The sequence below is a fragment of the Schistocerca piceifrons genome, chromosome 4, assembly GCF_021461385.2.
Source record: "Schistocerca piceifrons isolate TAMUIC-IGC-003096 chromosome 4, iqSchPice1.1, whole genome shotgun sequence".
Lineage (NCBI taxonomy): Eukaryota > Metazoa > Arthropoda > Insecta > Orthoptera > Acrididae > Schistocerca > Schistocerca piceifrons.
The window spans coordinates 808,164,889-808,177,583 of NC_060141.1; positions in this window are offsets into that span (position 1 = coordinate 808,164,889).

Consider the following 12,695-nt stretch of genomic DNA (forward strand, 5'->3'; position numbering starts at 1 on the left):
CCTCGCTCCCTCACATTGACGAATTAACACAGAAATTGCGTCGCTATGAAATACTATTGTTTCTATGCATCTCCTTTTACATTGGGTAACGTTTATATGGAAACGACTGGATATTCTTTTGGGCCACGAGTTTCTCCTGTCCGATGCACTATTCCTTCTTTAACGCATCCCTCGCTCATTCACATTGTCGAATTAACACAGAAATTGCGTCGCTATGAAATACTATGGGTTCTATGCATCTCCTTCTAAACTGAGTAACGTTTCTATGGAAACGACTGGATATTCTTTTGGGCGACGAGTTTCTCCTGTCCGATGCACTATTCCTTCGTTAACGCATCCCTCGCTCCCTCACATTGACGAATTAAAACAGGAATTGCGTCGCTATGAAACACTATTGGTTCTATGCATCTCCTTCTACACTGAGTAACATTTCTATGGAAACGACTGGATATTCTTTTGGGCCACGACTTTCTCCTGTCCGATTCACTATTCCTCCTTTAAGGCATCCCTCGCTTCCTCACATTGACGAATTAACACAGAAATTGTGTCGCTATGATATACTATGGGTTCGATGCATCTCCTTCTAAATTGAGTAACGTTTCTATGGAAACGACTGGATATTCTTTTGGGCCACGAGTTTCTCCTCTCCGATGCACAATTCCTTCTTTAACGCATCCCTCGCACCCTCACATTGACGAATTAACACAGAAATTGCGTCGCTATGAAATACTATTGTTTCTATGCATCTCCTTTTACATTGAGTAACGTTTATATGGAAACGACTGGATATTCTTTTGGGCCACGAGTTTCTCCTGTCCGATGCACTATTCCTTCTTTAACGCATCCCTCGCTCATTCACATTGACGAATTAACACAGAAATTGCGTCGCTATGATATACTATGGGTTCTATGCATCTCCTTCTAAACTGAGTAACGTTTCTATGGATACGACTGGATATTCTTTTGGGCGACGAGTTTCTCCTGTCCGATGCACTATTCCTTCGTTAACGCATCCCTCGCTCCCTCACATTGACGAATTAAAACAGGAATTGCGTCGCTATGAAACACTATTGGTTCTATGCATCTCCTTCTACATTGAGTAACATTTCTATGGAAACGACTGGATATTCTTTTGGGCCACGACTTTCTCCTGTCCGATTCACTATTCCTCCTTTAACGCATCCCTCGCTTCCTCACATTGACGAATTAACACAGAAATTGTGTCGCTATGATATACTATGGGTTCTATCCATCTCCTTCTAAACTGAGTAACGTTTCTATGGATACGACTGGATATTCTTTTGGGCGACGAGTTTCTCCTGTCCGATGCACTATTCCTTCGTTAACGCATCCCTCGCTCCCTCACATTGACGAATTAAAACAGGAATTGCGTCGCTATGAAACACTATTGGTTCTATGCATCTCCTTCTACATTGAGTAACATTTCTATGGAAACGACTGGATATTCTTCTGGGCCACGACTTTCTCCTGTCCGATTCACTATTCCTCCTTTAACGCATCCCTCGCTTCCTCACATTGACGAATTAACACAGAAATTGTGTCGCTATGGTATACTATGGGTTCTATGCATCTCCTTCTAAATTGAGTAACGTTTCTATGGAAACGACTGGATATTCTTTTGGGCCACGAGTTTCTCCTCTCCGATGCACTATTCCTTCTTTAACGCATCCCTCGCTCCCTCACATTGACGAATTAATACAGAAATTGCGTCGCTATGAAATACTATTGTTTCTATGCATCTCCTTTTACATTGAGTAACGTTTATATGGAAACGACTGGATATTCTTTTGGGCCACGAGTTTCTCCTGTCCGATGCACTATTCCTTCTTTAACGCATCCCTCGCTCATTCACATTGACGAATTAACACAGAAATTGCGTCGCTATGAAATACTATGGGTTCTATGCATCTCCTTCTAAACTGAGTAACGTTTCTATGGAAACGACTGGATATTCTTTTGGGCGACGAGTTTCTCCTGACCGATGCACTATTCCTTCGTTAACGCATCCCTCGCTCCCTCACATTGACGAATTAAAACAGGAATTGCGTCGCTATGAAACACTATTGGTTCTATGCATCTCCTTCTACATTGAGTAACATTTCTATGGAAACGACTGGATATTCTTTTGGGCCACGACTTTCTCCTGCCCGATTCACTATTCCTCTTTTAACGCATCCCTCGCTTCCTCACATTGACGAATTAACACAGAAATTGTGTCGCTATGATATACTATGGGTTCTATGCATCTCCTTCTAAATTGAGTAACGTTTCTATGGAAACGACTGGATATTATTTTGAGCCACGACTTTCTCCTGTCCGATTCACTATTCCTCCTTTAACGCATCCCTCGCTTCCTCACATTGACGAATTAACACAGAAATTGTGTCGCTATGATATACTATGGGTTCTATGCATCTCCTTCTAAATTGAGTAACGTTTCTATGGAAACGACTGGATATTCTTTTGGGCCACGAGTTTCTCCTCTCCGATGCACTATTCCTTCTTTAACGCATCCCTCGCTCCCTCACATTGACGAATTAAAACAGAAATTGCGTCGCTATGAAATACTATTGTTTCTATGCATCTCCTTTTACATTGAGTAACGTTTATATGGAAACGACTGGATATTCTTTTGGGCCACGAGTTTCTCCTGTCCGATGCACTATTCCTTCTTTAACGCATCCCTCGCTCATTCACATTGACGAATTAACACAGAAATTGCGTCGCTATGAAATACTATGGGTTCTATGCATCTCCTTCTAAACTGAGTAACGTTTCTATGGAAACGACTGGATATTCTTTTGTTCGACGAGTTTCTCCTGTCCGATGCACTATTCCTTCGTTAACGCATCCCTCGCTCCCTCACATTGACGAATTAAAACAGGAAATGCGTCGCTATGAAACACTATTGGTTCTATGCATCTCCTTCTACATTGAGTAACATTTCTATGGAAACGACTGGATATTCTTTTGGGCCACGAGTTTCTCCTGTCCGATGCACTATTCCTCCTTTAACGCATCCCTCGCTTCCTCACATTGACGAATTAACACAGAAATTGTGTCGCTATGATATACTATGGGTTCTATGCATCTCCTTCTAAATTGAGTAACGTTTCTATGGAAACGACTGGATATTCTTTTGGGCCACGAGTTTCTCCTCTCCGATGCACTATTCCTTCTTTAACGCATCCCTCGCTCCCTCACATTGACGAATTAAAACAGAAATTGCGTCGCTATGAAATACTATTGTTTCTATGCATCTCCTTTTACATTGAGTAACGTTTATATGGAAACGACTGGATATTCTTTTGGGCCACGAGTTTCTCCTGTCCGATGCACTATTCCTTCTTTAACGCATCCCTCGCTCATTCACATTGACGAATTCACACAGAAATTGCGTCGCTATGAAATACTATGGGTTCTATGCATCTCCTTCTAAACTGAGTAACGTTTCTATGGAAACGACTGGATATTCTTTTCGGCGACGAGTTTCTCCTGTCCGATGCACTATTCCTCCTTTAACGCATCCCTCGCTTCCTCACATTGACGAATTAACACAGAAATTGTGTCGCTATGATATACTATGGGTTCTATGCATCTCCTTCTAAATTGAGTAACGTTTCTATGGAAACGACTGGATATTCTTTTGGGCCACGAGTTTCTCCTCTCCGATGCACTATTCCTTCTTTAACGCATCCCTCGCTCCCTCACATTGACGAATTAAAACAGAAATTGCGTCGCTATGAAATACTATTGTTTCTATGCATCTCCTTTTACATTGAGTAACGTTTATATGGAAACGACTGGATATTCTTTCGGGCCACGAGTTTCTCCTGTCCGATGCACTATTCCTTCTTTAACGCATCCCTCGCTCATTCACATTGACGAATTAACACAGAAATTGCGTCGCTATGAAGTACTATGGGTTCTATGCATCTCCTTTTACATTGAGTAACATTTCTATAGAAACGACTGGATATTCTTTTGGGCCACGACTTTCTCCTGTCCGATTCACTATTCCTCCTTTAACGCATCCCTCGCTTCCTCACATTGACGAATTAACACAGAAATTGTGTCGCTATGATATACTATGGGTTCTATGCATCTCCTTCTAAATTGAGTAACGTTTCTATGGAAACGACTGGATATTCTTTTGGGCCACGAGTTTCTCCTCTCCGATGCACTATTCCTTCTTTAACGCATCCCTCGCTCCCTCACATTGACGAATTAAAACAGAAATTGCGTCGCTATGAAATACTATTGTTTCTATGCATCTCCTTTTACATTGAGTAACGTTTATATGGAAACGACTGGATATTCTTTTGGGCCACGAGTTTCTCCTGTCCGATGCACTATTCCTTCTGTAACGCATCCCTCGCTCATTCACATTGACGAATTAACACAGAAATTGCGTCGCTATGAAATACTGTGGGTTCTATGCATCTCCTTGTAAACTGAGTAACGTTTCTATGGAAACGACTGGATATTCTTTTGGGCGACGAGTTTCTCCTGTCCGATGCACTATTCCTTCGTTAACGCATCCCTCGCTCCCTCACATTGACGAATTAAAACAGGAATTGCGTCGCTATGAAACACTATTGGTTCTATGCATCTCCTTCTACATTGAGTAACATTTCTATGGAAACGACTGGATATTCTTTTGGGCCACGAGTTTCTCCTGTCCGATGCACTATTCCTCCTTTAACGCATCCCTCGCTTCCTCACATTGACGAATTAACACAGAAATTGTGTGGTTATGATATACTATGGGTTCTATGCATCTCCTTCTAAATTGAGTAACGTTTCTATGGAAACGACTGGATATTCTTTTGGGCCACGAGTTTCTCCTCTCCGATGCACTATTCCCTCTTTAACGCATCCCTCGCTCCCTCACATTGACGAATTAAAACAGAAATTGCGTCGCTATGAAATACTATTGTTTCTATGCATCTCCTTTTACATTGAGTAACGTTTATATGGAAACGACTGGATATTCTTTTGGGCCACGAGTTTCTCCTGTCCGATGCACTATTCCTTCTTTAACGCATCCCTCGCTCATTCACATTGACGAATTAACACAGAAATTGCGTCGCTATGAAATACTATGGGTTCTATGCATCTCCTTCTAAACTGAGTAACATTTCTATGGAAACGACTGGATATTCTTTTGGGCCACGAGTTTCTCCTGTCCGATGCACTATTCCTTCTTTAACGCATCCCTCGCTCATTCACATTGACGAATTAACACAGAAATTGCGTCGCTATGAAATACTATGGGTTCTATGCATCTCCTTCTAAACTGAGTAACATTTCTATGGAAACGACTGGATATTCTTTTGGGCCACGAGTTTCTCCTGTCCGATGCACTATTCCTTCGTTAACGCATCCCTCGCTCCCTCACATTGACGAATTAAAACAGGAATTGCGTCGCTATGAAACACTATTGGTTCTATGCATCTCCTTCTACACTGAGTAACATTTCTATGGAAACGACTGGATATTCTTTTGGGCCACGACTTTCTCCTGTCCGATTCACTATTCCTCCTTTAACGCATCCCTCGCTTCCTCACATTGACGAATTAACACAGAAATTGTGTCGCTATGATATACTATGGGTTCGATGCATCTCCTTCTAAATTGAGTAACGTTTCTATGGAAACGACTGGATATTCTTTTGGGCCACGAGTTTCACCTGTCCGATGCACTATTCCTTCTTTAACGCGTCCCTCGCTCCCTCACATTAACGAATTAAAACAGAAATTGCGTCGCTATGAAATACTGTGGGTTCTATGCATCTCCTTCTACATTGAGTAACGTTTCTATGGAAACGACTGGATATTCTTTTGGGCCAGGAGTTTCTCCTCTCCGATGCACTATTCCTTCTTTAACGCATCCCTCGCTCCCTCACATTGACGAATTAAAACAGAAATTGCGTCGCTATGAAATACTATTGTTTCTATGCATCTCCTTTTACATTGAGTAACGTTTATATGGAAGCGACTGGATATTCTTTTAGGCCACGAGTTTCTCCTGTCCGATGCACTATTCCTTCTTTAACGCATCCCTCGCTCATTCACATTGACGAATTAACACAGAAATTGCGTCGCTATGAAATACTATGGGTTCTATGCATCTCCTTCTAAACTGAGTAACGTTTCTATGGATACGACTGGATATTCTTTTGGGCGACGACTTTCTACTGTCCGATGCACTATTCCTTCGTTAACGCATCCCTCGCTCCATCACATTGACGAATTAAAACAGGAATTGCGTCGCTATGAAACACTATTGGTTCTATGCATCTCCTTCTACATTGAGTAACGTTTATATGGAAACGACTGGATATTCTTTTGGGCCACGAGTTTCTCCTGTCCGATGCACTATTCCTTCTTTAACGCATCCCTCGCTCATTCACATTGACGAATTAACACAGAAATTGCGTCGCTATGAAATACTATGGGTTCTATGCATCTCCTTCTAAACTGAGTAACGTTTCTATGGAAACGACTGGATATTCTTTTGGGCGACGAGTTTCTCCTGTCCGATGCACTATTCCTTCGTTAACGCATCCCTCGCTCCCTCACATTGACGAATTAAAACAGGAATTGCGTCGCTAAGAAACACTATTGGTTCTATGCATCTCCTTCTACATTGAGTAACATTTCTATGGAAACGACTGGATATTCTTTTGGGCCACGACTTTCTCCTGTCCGATTCACTATTCCTCCTTTAACGCATCCCTCGCTTCCTCACATTGACGAATTAACACAGAAATTGTGTCGCTATGATATACTATGGGTTCTATGCATCTCCTTCTAAATTGAGTAACGTTTCTATGGAAACGACTGGATATTCTTTTGGGCCACGAGTTTCTCCTGTCCGATGCACTATTCCTTCGTTAACGCATCCCTCGCTCCCTCACATTGACGAATTAAAACAGGAATTGCGTCGCTATGAAACACTATTGGTTCTATGCATCTCCTTCTACATTGAGTAACATTTCTATGGAAACGACTGGATATTCTTTTGGGCCACGACTTTCTCCTGTCCGATTCACTATTCCTCCATTAACGCATCCCTCGCTTCCTCACATTGACGAATTAACACAGAAATTGTGTCGCTATGATATACTATGGGTTCTATGCATCTCCTTCTAAATTGAGTAACGTTTCTATGGAAACGACTGGATATTCTTTTGGGCCACGAGTTTCTCCTCTCTGATGCACTATTCCTTCTTTAACGCATCCCTCGCTCCCTCACATTGACGAATTAACACAGAAATTGCGTCGCTATGAAATACTATTGTTTCTATGCATCTCCTTTTACATTGAGTAACGTTTATATGGAAACGACTGGATATTCTTTTGGGCCACGAGTTTCTCCTGTCCGATGCACTATTCCTTCTTTAACGGATCCCTCGCTCATTCACATTGACGAATTAACACAGAAATTGCGTCGCTATGAAATACTATGGGTTCTATGCGTCTCCTTCTAAACTGAGTAACGTTTCTATGGAAACGACTGGATATTCTTTTGGGCGACGAGTTTCTCCTGTCCGATGCACTATTCCTTCGTTAACGCATCCCTCGCTCCCTCACATTGACGAATTAAAACAGGAATTGCGTCGCTATGAAACACTATTGGTTCTATGCATCTCCTTCTACACTGAGTAACATTTCTATGGAAACGACTGGATATTCTTTTGGGCCACGACTTTCTCCTGTCCGATTCACTATTCCTCCTTTAACGCATCCCTCGCTTCCTCACATTGACGAATTAACACAGAAATTGTGTCGCTATGATATACTATGGGTTCGATGCATCTCCTTCTAAATTGAGTAACGTTTCTATGGAAACGACTGGATATTCTTTTGGGCCACGAGTTTCTCCTCTCCGATGCACAATTCCTTCTTTAACGCATCCCTCGCTCCCTCACATTGACGAATTAACACAGAAATTGCGTCGCTATGAAATACTATTGTTTCTATGCATCTCCTTTTACATTGAGTAACGTTTATATGGAAACGACTGGATATTCTTTTGGGCCACGAGTTTCTCCTGTCCGATGCACTATTCCTTCTTTAACGCATCCCTCGCTCATTCACATTGACGAATTAACACAGAAATTGCGTCGCTATGATATACTATGGGTTCTATGCATCTCCTTCTAAACTGAGTAACGTTTCTATGGATACGACTGGATATTCTTTTGGGCGACGAGTTTCTCCTGTCCGATGCACTATTCCTTCGTTAACGCATCCCTCGCTCCCTCACATTGACGAATTAAAACAGGAATTGCGTCGCTATGAAACACTATTGGTTCTATGCATCTCCTTCTACATTGAGTAACATTTCTATGGAAACGACTGGATATTCTTTTGGGCCACGACTTTCTCCTGTCCGATTCACTATTCCTCCTTTAACGCATCCCTCGCTTCCTCACATTGACGAATTAACACAGAAATTGTGTCGCTATGATATACTATGGGTTCTATCCATCTCCTTCTAAACTGAGTAACGTTTCTATGGATACGACTGGATATTCTTTTGGGCGACGAGTTTCTCCTGTCCGATGCACTATTCCTTCGTTAACGCATCCCTCGCTCCCTCACATTGACGAATTAAAACAGGAATTGCGTCGCTATGAAACACTATTGGTTCTATGCATCTCCTTCTACATTGTGTAACATTTCTATGGAAACGACTGGATATTCTTTTGGGCCACGACTTTCTCCTGTCCGATTCACTATTCCTCCTTTAACGCATCCCTCGCTTCCTCACATTGACGAATTAACACAGAAATTGTGTCGCTATGATATACTATGGGTTCTATGCATCTCCTTCTAAATTGAGTAACGTTTCTATGGAAACGACTGGATATTCTTTTGGGCCACGAGTTTCTCCTCTCCGATGCACTATTCCTTCTTTAACGCATCCCTCGCTCCCTCACATTGACGAATTAATACAGAAATTGCGTCGCTATGAAATACTATTGTTTCTATGCATCTCCTTTTACATTGAGTAACGTTTATATGGAAACGACTGGATATTCTTTTGGGCCACGAGTTTCTCCTGTCCGATGCACTATTCCTTCTTTAACGCATCCCTCGCTCATTCACATTGACGAATTAACACATAAATTGCGTCGCTATGAAATACTATGGGTTCTATGCATCTCCTTCTAAACTGAGTAACGTTTCTATGGAAACGACTGGATATTCTTTTGGGCGACGAGTTTCTCCTGTCCGATGCACTATTCCTTCGTTAACGCATCCCTCGCTCCCTCACATTGACGAATTAAAACAGGAATTGCGTCGCTATGAAACACTATTGGTTCTATGCATCTCCTTCTACATTGAGTAACATTTCTATGGAAACGACTGGATATTCTTTTGGGCCACGACTTTCTCCTGCCCGATTCACTATTCCTCTTTTAACACATCCCTCGCTTCCTCACATTGACGAATTAACACAGAAATTGTGTCGCTATGATATACTATGGGTTCTATGCATCTCCTTCTAAATTGAGTAACGTTTCTATGGAAACGACTGGATATTCTTTTGGGCCACGACTTTCTCCTGTCCGATTCACTATTCCTCCTTTAACGCATCCCTCGCTTCCTCACATTGACGAATTAACACAGAAATTGTGTCGCTATGATATACTATGGGTTCTATGCATCTCCTTCTAAATTGAGTAACGTTTCTATGGAAACGATTGGATATTCTTTTGGGCCACGAGTTTCTCCTCTCCGATGCACTATTCCTTCTTTAACGCATCCCTCGCTCCCTCACATTGACGAATTAAAACAGAAATTGCGTCGCTATGAAATACTATTGTTTCTATGCATCTCCTTTTACATTGAGTAACGTTTATATGGAAACGACTGGATATTCTTTTGGGCCACGAGTTTCTCCTGTCCGATGCACTATTCCTTCTTTAACGCATCCCTCGCTCATTCACATTGACGAATTAACACAGAAATTGCGTCGCTATGAAATACTATGGATTCTATGCATCTCCTTCTAAACTGAGTAACGTTTCTATGGAAACGACTGGATATTCTTTTGGGCGACGAGTTTCTCCTGTCCGATGCACTATTCCTTCGTTAACGCATCCCTCGCTCCCTCACATTGACGAATTAAAACAGGAAATGCGTCGCTATGAAACACTATTGGTTCTATGCATCTCCTTCTACATTGAGTAACATTTCTATGGAAACGACTGGATATTTTTTTGGGCCACGAGTTTCTCCTGTCCGATGCACTATTCCTCCTTTAACGCATCCCTCGCTTCCTCACATTGACGAATTAACACAGAAATTGTGTCGCTATGATATACTATGGGTTCTATGCATCTCCTTCTAAATTGAGTAACGTTTCTCTGGAAACGACTGGATATTCTTTTGGGCCACGAGTTTCTCCTCTCCGATGCACTATTCCTTCTTTAACGCATCCCTCGCTCCCTCACATTGACGAATTAAAACAGAAATTGCGTCGCTATGAAATACTATTGTTTCTATGCATCTCCTTTTACATTGAGTAACGTTTATATGGAAACGACTGGATATTCTTTTGGGCCACGAGTTTCTCCTGTCCGATGCACTATTCCTTCTTTAACGCATCCCTCGCTCATTCACATTGACGAATTAACACAGAAATTGCGTCGCTATGAAATACTATGGGTTCTATGCATCTCCTTCTAAACTGAGTAACGTTTCTATGGAAACGACTGGATATTCTTTTGGGCGACGAGTTTCTCCTGTCCGATGCACTATTCCTCCTTTAACGCATCCCTCGCTTCCTCACATTGACGAATTAACACAGAAATTGTGTCGCTATGATATACTATGGGTTCTATGCATCTCCTTCTAAATTGAGTAACGTTTCTATGGAAACGACTGGATATTCTTTTGGGCCACGAGTTTCTCCTCTCCGATGCACTATTCCTTCTTTAACGCATCCCTCGCTCCCTCACATTGACGAATTAAAACAGAAATTGCGTCGCTATGAAATACTATTGTTTCTATGCATCTCCTTTTACATTGAGTAACGTTTATATGGAAACGACTGGATATTCTTTTGGGCCACGAGTTTCTCCTGTCCGATGCACTATTCCTTCTTTAACGCATCCCTCGCTCATTCACATTGACGAATTAACACAGAAATTGCGTCGCTATGAAATACTATGGGTTCTATGCATCTCCTTTTACATTGAGTAACATTTCTATGGAAACGACTGGATATTCTTTTGGGCCACGACTTTCTCCTGTCCGATTCACTATTCCTCCTTTAACGCATCCCTCGCTTCCTCACATTGACGAATTAACACAGAAATTGTGTCGCTATGATATACTATGGGTTCTATGCATCTCCTTCTAAATTGAGTAACGTTTCTATGGAAACGACTGGATATTCTTTTGGGCCACGAGTTTCTCCTCTCCGATGCACTATTCCTTCTTTAACGCATCCCTCGCTCCCTCACATTGACGAATTAAAACAGAAATTGCGTCGCTATGAAATACTATTGTTTCTATGCATCTCCTTTTACATTGAGTAACGTTTATATGGAAACGACTGGATATTCTTTTGGGCCACGAGTTTCTCCTGTCCGATGCACTATTCCTTCTTTAACGCATCCCTCGCTCATTCACATTGACGAATTAACACAGAAATTGCGTCGCTATGAAATACTATGGGTTCTATGCATCTCCTTGTAAACTGAGTAACGTTTCTATGGAAACGACTGGATATTCTTTTGGGCGACGAGTTTCTCCTGTCCGATGCACTATTCCTTCGTTAACGCATCCCTCGCTCCCTCACATTGACGAATTAAAACAGGAATTGCGTCGCTATGAAACACTATTGGTTCTATGCATCTCCTTCTACATTGAGTAACGTTTCTATGGAAACGACTGGATATTCTTTTGGGCCAGGAGTTTCTCCTCTCCGATGCACTATTCCTTCTTTAACGCATCCCTCGCTCCCTCACATTGACGAATTAAAACAGAAATTGCGTCGCTATGAAATACTATTGTTTCTATGCATCTCCTTTTACATTGAGTAACGTTTATATGGAAGCGACGGGATATTCTTTTAGGCCACGAGTTTCTCCTGTCCGATGCACTATTCCTTCTTTAAAGCATCCCTCGCTCATTCACATTGACGAATTAACACAGAAATTGCGTCGCTATGAAATACTATGGGTTCTATGCATCTCCTTCTAAACTGAGTAACGTTTCTATGGATACGACTGGATATTCTTTTGGGCGACGACTTTCTACTGTCCGATGCACTATTCCTTCGTTAACGCATCCCTCGCTCCATCACATTGACGAATTAAAACAGGAATTGCGTCGCTATGAAACACTATTGGTTCTATGCATCTCCTTCTACATTGAGTAACGTTTATATGGAAACGACTGGATATTCTTTTGGGCCACGAGTTTCTCCTGTCCGATGCACTATTCCTTCTTTAACGCATCCCTCGCTCATTCACATTGACGAATTAACACAGAAATTGCGTCGCTATGAAATACTATGGGTTCTATGCATCTCCTTCTAAACTGAGTAACGTTTCTATGGAAACGACTGGATATTCTTTTGGGCGACGAGTTTCTCCTGTCCGATGCACTATTCCTTCGTTAACGCATCCCTCGCTCCCTCACATTGAC